This window comes from Rhincodon typus, chromosome 2, assembly GCF_021869965.1.
Source record: "Rhincodon typus isolate 14 chromosome 2, sRhiTyp1.1, whole genome shotgun sequence".
NCBI classification, from domain to species: domain Eukaryota; kingdom Metazoa; phylum Chordata; class Chondrichthyes; order Orectolobiformes; family Rhincodontidae; genus Rhincodon; species Rhincodon typus.
The window spans coordinates 81,949,980-81,959,515 of NC_063333.1; positions in this window are offsets into that span (position 1 = coordinate 81,949,980).

A 9,536-nucleotide genomic window follows, 5' to 3' on the forward strand; every position below is an offset into this window, starting at 1 on the left:
ATACAGTATACCACATTAGCAGGTGTGCAGGTGAACATCTGCTTGATGTGGAAAGTCTTCTTGGGGCCTGGGATGGGGGTGAGGGGGGAGGTGTAGCATTTCCTGCGGTTGCAGGGAAAAGTGCCGGGGGTGGTGGGGCTGGAGGGGAGTGTGGAGCGGACACAGGAGTCACAGAGAGTGGTCCCTCTGGAAAGCAGATAAGGGTGGGGAGGGAAAAATGTCTTTGGTGGTGGGGTTGGATTGCAGATGGCGGAGGTGTCGGAGGATGATGCGTTACTAGTCAGCAGTCCTCCGTCAAGGGGTGTATATCTTGCTGAACAACAGTGTAGTACTGCTGTTAATTTAGTTTTCATTGTAACAGATTTAAGGAATCTCCATACTGCCAAATGTAATTGTAAACATTAAATAACATTTGAAATGAAATCTACTACAAAATGTTTATTTTACTACATCTGGGTTAGCTGGAATATTATTTTTCTTTTGTTACTGTAGAAATATGACATACTTAGCTCAGCACATTGAGACAAAAAAAAAGCACGAGTAAGGAATGACTTTATGGTATGTTGCATGTTTACAGGACACCAGCCTAGCACAGACGAATCAATTGAGCTGTGACACTTAAGCTGTCATTGATAAATGTTTTTCATTCACTCCACTTTCCAACAATCAACAGTCCCTTCAGCAGCAAGTTGGTGTCTTGGATCGTAGGGTGTATCCAAGTGGTTCTTTTCGGATTTGGTTAAATATAGTTAAGAAAAGATTCAGCGACAGCAATTTGCTTAAATATGAACATTTATTGATTTAATAATAAAAAATGGGGGAAAAAAAGGGAACTTTTTATTAAGTAAATAAAAAGAATGAACAAGTGGGGGGGAACAATAAGCCTCATGCCCTTCTGCCCCTCAAGTGAGGGCTTGTCTGGAGGCTGAGGCTGAGGCTGAGGTCATTCCTGGCACCAATCCCAATCCAAGCTGAGGTCCAGTGACTTGGAACAAATCTCTCTCTCTCCCCAAAAAGCAACGTTGATTATGCTGTCTTCAGCACATGAATGTTCGCAGGACTCATTCAAGGTCATGCAGCTGTTGAATATCATCAATTTTAGCCCTTCAGCCCATGCTATACAATCCACCCCAATGATATTTGACAGTGTATGTTACAGTTGCATGTGCAAATCAGCGACAGCCACGCAAGAACGTATCAGAGTATGTAACCTGCACTAGACGATTAAAACCACAAATTAAAGTAACTGGCATCAATACGAACGATACAAAAATAGAATGTATCAATTAACAATCACAGTACCTTTTGGGGACCAGCCCTTAAATATATATCCCACCCCTGATGTACGGTCAAGGCTGCGATGGAGCTAGCAAGTTGTGCCATCTGACTGAAGCGAACAGAATATTGTCAACATCTTTTTCAATCAATTTATTTGTATATTTTGCTCTAAAATTTAGTATATTCCAGATTCAGTTTCCTTAATTTTTCTTTTTTGCATCCTCTGATTCCCTATCTGCAGGTTACTTCACACAATAACAGTAAAATAACATCATGCATGGACTCAATTTCTTCAGCTTTCTTCATCTGTGTCTGTCTTGAGAAAGCTTCTTCAATATGTTTCCTCCCTTGCCAATTTTATGAATGATTGTATCATTGAATGATAACTACCTCCATATGCTGGTGTCCCCTTTGAGCTACAATACACACAGGATCAAACAATACAGCTCTTACGTTTGTCAGGCTTTACCATACACTTATGCATCACACCTTTTATTTTTTCCAGGGTTCCCTTACTACAGACTCCTACACCACCTGAGTCTTAGCTCAGCCTTCTTTCACATACACTAATGTCCTAACATATTCAATTTCACCAATTTGGTTTAATCATACAAATGCTCAAGATGTGTATGCCATCCAATGGGCCCTTTCACTCAGTCTACTATTACTCCTCCCAGAATCCATATTCTTTCATTCCTGTAACATTTTGACGTAATAGCCAATCACAATTGTTATCTTGATTGTAATTCTTTTCACATCCATTTCACTAACGCTACTTTCATTGTTTTAAAGTCGGTTTCTCCATGGATTTTGTCAGTGTCTTATCATTTAACCTATGTTTTTGTTCTTCCAAGCCACACTAATCCTTTCATCGGGTAGGTGTACATGTCTGAAACCTGTTCTTCAGTGCATGTTTTTATTTAAACTGTCTCATGTTTGTAACCTCCAAGATAACGTTCATTTTTGCACACTTACATCGGTATCCTGAGACTATGTCATGCATTCTTGACTCCCACATGAGCTTTTCAAATGATCTGAAGTTTTACTTATCTCTCCACCAATGGTCCTGATGCCTTGTGTAGTGGCTTGATCACCAGTTCAACTTAAAAAGAAAGACAAGGACACAATCATTACCAAGTGAAAGCTATCAGTTTGGTACTCTCATCTAAATTTCCTTTTCACTAAAATGCATTTTAACCTTAGTTGCTGTTTCAACCCATTATTCTATTTTTTTTCTTCTGCCACCAGTCTCCACCCCTGATTACTTCATCTCATCCAATGTTGCAATTTAACTATTATCATCATATCTAATTCCAGAGATCTGTAGAGATTTGTAGTCCATAGAAAGTAATCTTAAAAATGTTTGACTTATGTTTTAAAATATTATATTTGATTCAGGCACAACATACTTTGTTTGTTCTTTCTCTAAGATGACCTTCACTTTTTAAGTTACTTGATAATTCATTCTAGATATTTGATAAATCTCTATGTAAATTCATCCAAATTCAATATTCTGTTTACTCCTTCAAAGTCACCTAAGCATTTTTGTATGCATTGAAACCACAAACTGCACTTTATCATTTCTCAGAACCTCTTTAAATTTTCAGGTAACTATTCCATTTAAATGCTTTAGAATACCAGGGCATGTGAGTCTTAACATAGTTTTTGTCATGAAATGTTTAAATGTACCCAGGCGTAGTGGTTTTGAGATTCCTGACACTCAATACAATTAATATTTCCACGCTACTTCCCCAATACTGAAATATGTAATTGATGATGGTTTGATGGGTTGAGGGTGCCTCATTCATCACTATGTTGTGATGTTGAAATCCTGCCAACTGGTTCAACCTTTGGTGTCTCTATTTCTAATTTTAAAAAAAAAAGCTCGTTCCTTCCATTCCACACCAAGCAGAGTGAGTTAATTAGCATTAACCTACTATGGATTCAAAAAAGGGTTTGGGGCATAAACTCATGTATGTAATTATGTAGTTCATCTCCTCCTTTTAAGCTCACCACTTTATTAAACTTCGCGCACACAGGGAGTTGTGTTTTCCACATTCCACATTCCAATTTCCCTATCACTTGGATATAACAACGAGTCAATCTTATCATCCAGAATTTAAGATTCACTCATGTTAAGCCAGTATTCTAGCCAGAAAATGAAATTCCAAACATGGCAATTACTGGAATTACAACTTACCCAAGTCCAAAAACAACATGGAGCCAATTCCAAAAGGCAAATTTTTACCAAGCTTTACAAACCAAATATTTGAATCAACATTTTGCAAATTTTTGCTTTACATAACCACTAATGGTTTCTCAAAAGGACATTACATTTAACCATACATGTTCCACACTAATACAGGCACACACTACACTTTAAATCAGCAGACAGCCCCAAAATGCAAACTAAAACCAGAACTCGAACTCAAGCTCCAGAGAAGAAAAAGGCACAAATTGTACAAGATGATATTTAGCAACTAGCAAACAAAAGGTGCATGTAAATAAGCCCTCAAAGAGTTAATACTTCTACAAGGTTCAGTACACTTGCACAGTACAGAAACCTGACCTCTAGTTCTCTCTTTTTCCAGTTATAACTGTCTCCCATTCTTTCAGGGGTCCTAGTTGTGCTAACATTAGCTACAGCCACAAAGCCAGAGTCTGCCGCACTCTATCCTAGAATACAGAAAGTCTCTAGTGTCAGGTTGCTTTTTCCTTCTCTTAAACGTTTTCTCAAATCCCCACCATCATTGCCAAAAATGACTTGGATTGCGAGGTGTATCCAAACAGTGCTTTTTGGATTCAGTTAAATGTTGTTAAGACTCAACAATAGCAATTTGCTTAAATATGAACATTTGTTCAGTAATAATAAAAGACAAGAAAACAAAGGACTGTTTTCATTCTCTGTATTTACTTAATAGAAGGGAGAGAAAAAAAAGTCAATAAGCCTCACACCCTTCTGCTGGTTTGGGACTCCTCGATCGACAGCTGAGCTTGTTCCTGGCAACGTTTGCAATCCTGGTCCAAGGTGAAGTCCTTGGAACTTGGAACGAAACTTTCCCTCTTATACAGTTTAATAAACAGCCTGTACAGAAAAGCAACTTTGGTTATGCCATCTTTGGCATGTACAGGAACATTCACAGGACTCATTCAAGGTCATGCAGCTCTCAAACATCATCAATTTTAGCCCTTCAATCCATCCTATATAGTTGGCAAGCAATGAAATGTTTCCTCACAATTATATTGCACACATCATTGAAAGGTTTGAAACAAATCATTTTATTCAGTATGTATTTAGACTCGGTCTTTACATTTTAATATCTTAGGCTTAATTAAAAATCATCAGACCAGATTGATTTCAATAGTACAAGATTGAATCCCCATTCCAGCAATAGATGGATTTGTCACCAGCCTTTTTGCCCTATTCTTAATGGAGACTGTAGTGCTGTGGGTTGGCCCTGCCTCAGGCAGAGAGCCAAGGAGTTGGAAAAATGCAGATAATTTTTTTTTTTACTTTATTAAAAATAAAACTTGTATTATATAATTTGTAAACACAGAAGGAATTTTGACCCCTAATCCCACACTTACCACCTGAAACCTTTGCTGGTTTTCAAATGAAAGCTAGGGTGATGGGTTCTTTGTATATAAAGTCATTCCTTGCATAATTTATCTTCTCTGATTTCACTACCTGCAGTCCCAATATGAACCTGTACTTTTGAACAGGTGTATAGGACTCCTGAATGGTAATAGGGTGTTACATTATATATATGGAATGGGCTCATCTGTGTTATGGGAGATTGACTGCAGTTTTAGTACAGACCTATTTTGAAAAGCCTTCCTTATTTTTCTATCCATCCCAAATTATAGGGAAGCCATAGAGGTGTGGTGTAATGAGGCCCTACAAGCTAAGTTCCATTCAATTTTCATTCTTTTTATGCGGGCCAAGATGAATCAAAATTCTTTTCTGGGCCCCACAAGTAAGACATGATGTCACTTGCCTGGGTTTTCCCCTAAAACCTCTAACCATCTCCACCAAACCCATTTAACTTTGTGCGTGGTCTGTCCCTCAGTGGTGGGCTGCCCCTAACAAAACTCTTGCTTCTCCAGTCATCAGCTAATGCAGCTACCTGCTGAATTTGGGCAAGAGACTGATGATGAGCATACAGGTAAGTTTGGGAAGTTAGAATCTCCCAGACCTCTCAGTCAGGAGGGACAGATGGCACACCTCCCCCTTGGTGTCAAATGGGATTGATTATACATTCCATTAAAATCAATCCAAATGTTTTTGAATGTGACTCTTGGATGAATTAACAATAACACTCAGTAACCTTTTCCACCCTGAGGTGAAATTCCAAGCAAACCTGTATTTCCAGTTTGCTATTGGCTCAGTAAGTTTACCATATAGTGACATCACTACCTAAATATGCGACACAAAGATCTCTATTGCCATACTGGGTTACAGCAATGGCATCTCCTCCTTATTCCAATGTGTTTGACTCTTAAAATCCTTCTGAAAAGACTTGCTAGGCCACTCCATCACCTTCTGAAAGGTGTAGGTGGAGTAAAAATCCCCATTAGCTTTTGGATACACCCTGGACTAAAACCTTCTGAAGACATAAGTTTGTGGAAACTACACTGGACTAAAATTAACCGAATTTTTGGAGTTGAGAAACCATGGGCCTCAACCGAACCAGGAAAAGGACTGGGTATTATACAAGCTCAGGGGCAGATGCCTGACTGGGGGTTAACTTGCAAAACGAAAGGAAAAACCCCCATTCATGCCCAAGCTTAAAACAATGGAAGCTAGACTGCAGGAAACAAACAACTTTAGACTTTCTGGAGGTACAGAGGTACAAACCCATTCAATTTCCAACCAGTGCTCAGGCACAGAAATACCAAACATTCCACACCATGTTGTTGCATGTAAATCTGTTTCACCTTTGGATGTGAGAACATTCACACTACGATTCAAAACTTAATGAATACTCATCCAAGGGAAATAGTGGATATTCTAAACCATCAAAACCATTAACCTTAATCGAAAAGCCATTCACATCTCCTCCAGTGATCAGGAAGCTCATTCAGCCCCAAGAGGAGGAACAATAGCTCAGCAGCCAGAACAAGATTTGGTGGGAGATAAGGGGGCCTGCAGCTGGGTATAATTGGGGGACCCGATCCCGGCAGTGTGCACTGTGATACCAGCAACGCGCTCCAATTCCAACTGGGTGTGTGTGCTCTCAGGTGGGCTCTGTGTGTACCCGGTGTGAGCGGTTCACAAGAGGAGCTTGAGAGTCTGAACAAGAAGCAGGCTCTGCACGCGAAGGAGTCCTTGAGCCAAAGCCGTGAGGAAGAGAAAGGAGATCGGTCAGACTTACCGATCGAGAGAAAAGTTCCCACAGATGTTGTCGAGCCTAGGAATCTGCGAACCCTCCACACCAAGAGCAACCCTCACAACCATCAAACACCATCAACCACCCACAAACATCTACTTGACGTCTGGAGGTGACCAAAAGCATCCAGAGCCATAAGACACTGGGGCAACACCAGCAACATCCACCACCATCCGAGACAACAACCTGCTCACAAGGACCACCAAGAACAGAAAGTAACCCAAGGTACTCACCCATCAGGCCCAACGTGCCTAACCGCATCAGCGGACACCAGCAAACTGACAGTTATCAGCACTAGTGGCCCTTCGCGATGTGCCAGCTACAGGCAAGAGACTACAGGCAAGAGCAAGTCAAAATCACGGTTTCACTCCAGGGGTGAGCTTAAGGTCATTGAAACCCTCTAAGCCAGCTTGGCTAGTCTAAGGTAGGGGAAGGTGGGGTTTGGGGGCAAACGGTATAGGACACCCCTAAGGAAGGGAGCAGGGGTAGGACTTCGGGTCTCTCTCTCTCTCAGCCATTAGGTAAAAACCATTCGTTAACTATGAGACACGTTTCAGTCATTAATAGTCAGGTTCGATATTCACTTTCCAATTTTCCTGTAAATATATTCAATCTGCTTGTTTTTCAATAAAATCAGAGTTTTCTTTGCCTCTGAAGCATCTGCCTCCTGCATTTTCCACCACACCACATTCCACTGTTTAAGCCCAGTGTCAGAATCAGGGCGCACTCCCTACAAAGGAAAGTAAGGTTAAGCAGTAAGTATCAACCTGGCCATCTGTCTCTACATCCTGAGAATGAACTCAAAAGCAAAGTGTGATCAATATAAGAGTACAACTTATAAATTCATAATTTTTGGGACATGCAGATCGATGGGAAACCAACCAGATAGTATAAGAGAACCAGACAGGTGGTGCCGGAGTCCCTGAGGTTATTCTGAAGTATTGCTTTTCCATCTTGGATCCTGGATGGATGGCTCCCCAAAGGAGTGCAGCAATGCCAGTTGTAATGGAGGGGAGGGCAGAAGTGATAAGGGTTGCTTTGAAAAAGATTTTCTTACCGTACATTGCTTCTTTTGTAAAATATTTTAAATATATTCCTGCTGTTTCTCAATCTATTTGCAAGCGAGAAAAATTTCTGTCTATCTGCTCTGCATACACCTGATCATGATATTGAAAACTTCTGTCAGATCTCCTTTCAGCCTTCTCCTTTTCAAGGAAAATAGACACAACATCCCCAACGTATCATCATAACCAAAGTTTCTCATCCCTGTGACCCTTCTTGAAAATCTCTTCAGCTCTTGCAAATTCCTTTCATTTCATACTGCCTTTCCTTTTTGTACCAGAGCATATTTCGTTGCAATCTTCTGCACTGAACTTCATCTGCCACCAATCTGATAATTCTACCAACTTGTCCATGTTCATTTGAAGTTCCACACTGTCCTGCACAGTTTACAATGCTCCCACATTTTAAGCGATCTGCAAACTTTGAAATTATCCCCTGCATATCAAGATTTAGATCATTAAGGGTCCTAAAAGCAAATCCTGGGGAAATCCATTATGACCCTCCCTCCAGCCCAAAAAGTACCTATTAGTCATTATTCTTTGACTGGTCTGTAATTACTGGGCTTATTTCCACAACCTTTTTTGAATAAGGGTGTAATGTTTGCAGTTCTCCAATCCTCTGAAACCAATGCTCCAAATCTAGGAGAAGACTGAAAATTGATGGCCAGTGCCTCTACAAATTCACCTCTCGCTTCCTTCAATATTATTAAATGCATCTTACCTGGTCCTGGTGCCTTTCTAACTTTAATTATTGACAATCTATCCAATATCTTCTCCTTAACAATTCAATTTTAAATCTTAGTAGTGACTGAGTTTCCTCCTTGACATTCATGGCCTAGGCAGCATCAGCTTCGTAGGTACAGATACATGCCGAGTATTCTGTTCATACCTCAGCGAAGCCACTTTCCTGAATGTGTAAATCTTCTTTTTGATCCCTAATCAGTCTTAATCTTCCTTTTACTATCCTTTAACTATTGGTGTCCTTTTGGAAGACTTTCAGATTTTCCTTTATCTTGACTGCCAGTCTCTTTTCATAATCACATTTGCTTCTCTTAGTACTCTTACAGCTTCCTCTTGAACTTTCTGCGTTCACCTCGGTTCTTCAATGCATTTACTACTTGACAACTGAAATAAGCACATCTTTTCTTCTTTAACTTGAATTCTATCTCCTTATCTTGCCAGGAAGAATCCTCAGTAACTGTGACAGCAATTATTCCAAGCCTGAAACAATCTTCAAATAGCAGAATTGAGGAGGTGAACAGGTTTGATTCATTGATAATGTGATCCCTGCAGGTGATTTAGAGAATCTAAACCAATAAACACACATTGAAGTAAAAGCTTTATGTTCTTCAATACAAATCTACGAGCGGATTGAGAAGCAGGTCTGCTGACACTTTTTGAAGGTGCAGTACATAACTCCAAGGAAGCCACCAGTGAAAAGGAACAACTAATTTATAATGATTTAAGATACTGCAAGAAAGATATTGGCTGTTTCAGTAGGGAAGGTGTCTGCCACAAGGAAATTCCAAGAGATTAAAGATGCTGCAGTTTGAAGTGATTTACAGACCCTGGACATCAGGAAGGGAATCAAAGACCACAGTCTTCCACCCAGCAAACTACCAATCTTCCATATCCGAAGATAACACATTTCTAGAAATAACAGAACCAACAGATTATCTGAGATAGTAGGAACTGCAGATGCTGGAGAATCTGAGATAACAAGGTGTAGAGTTGGATGAACACAGCAGGCCAAGCAGCATCAGAGGAGCAGGAAGGCTGACATTTCGGGCCTAGACCCTTCCGAAAC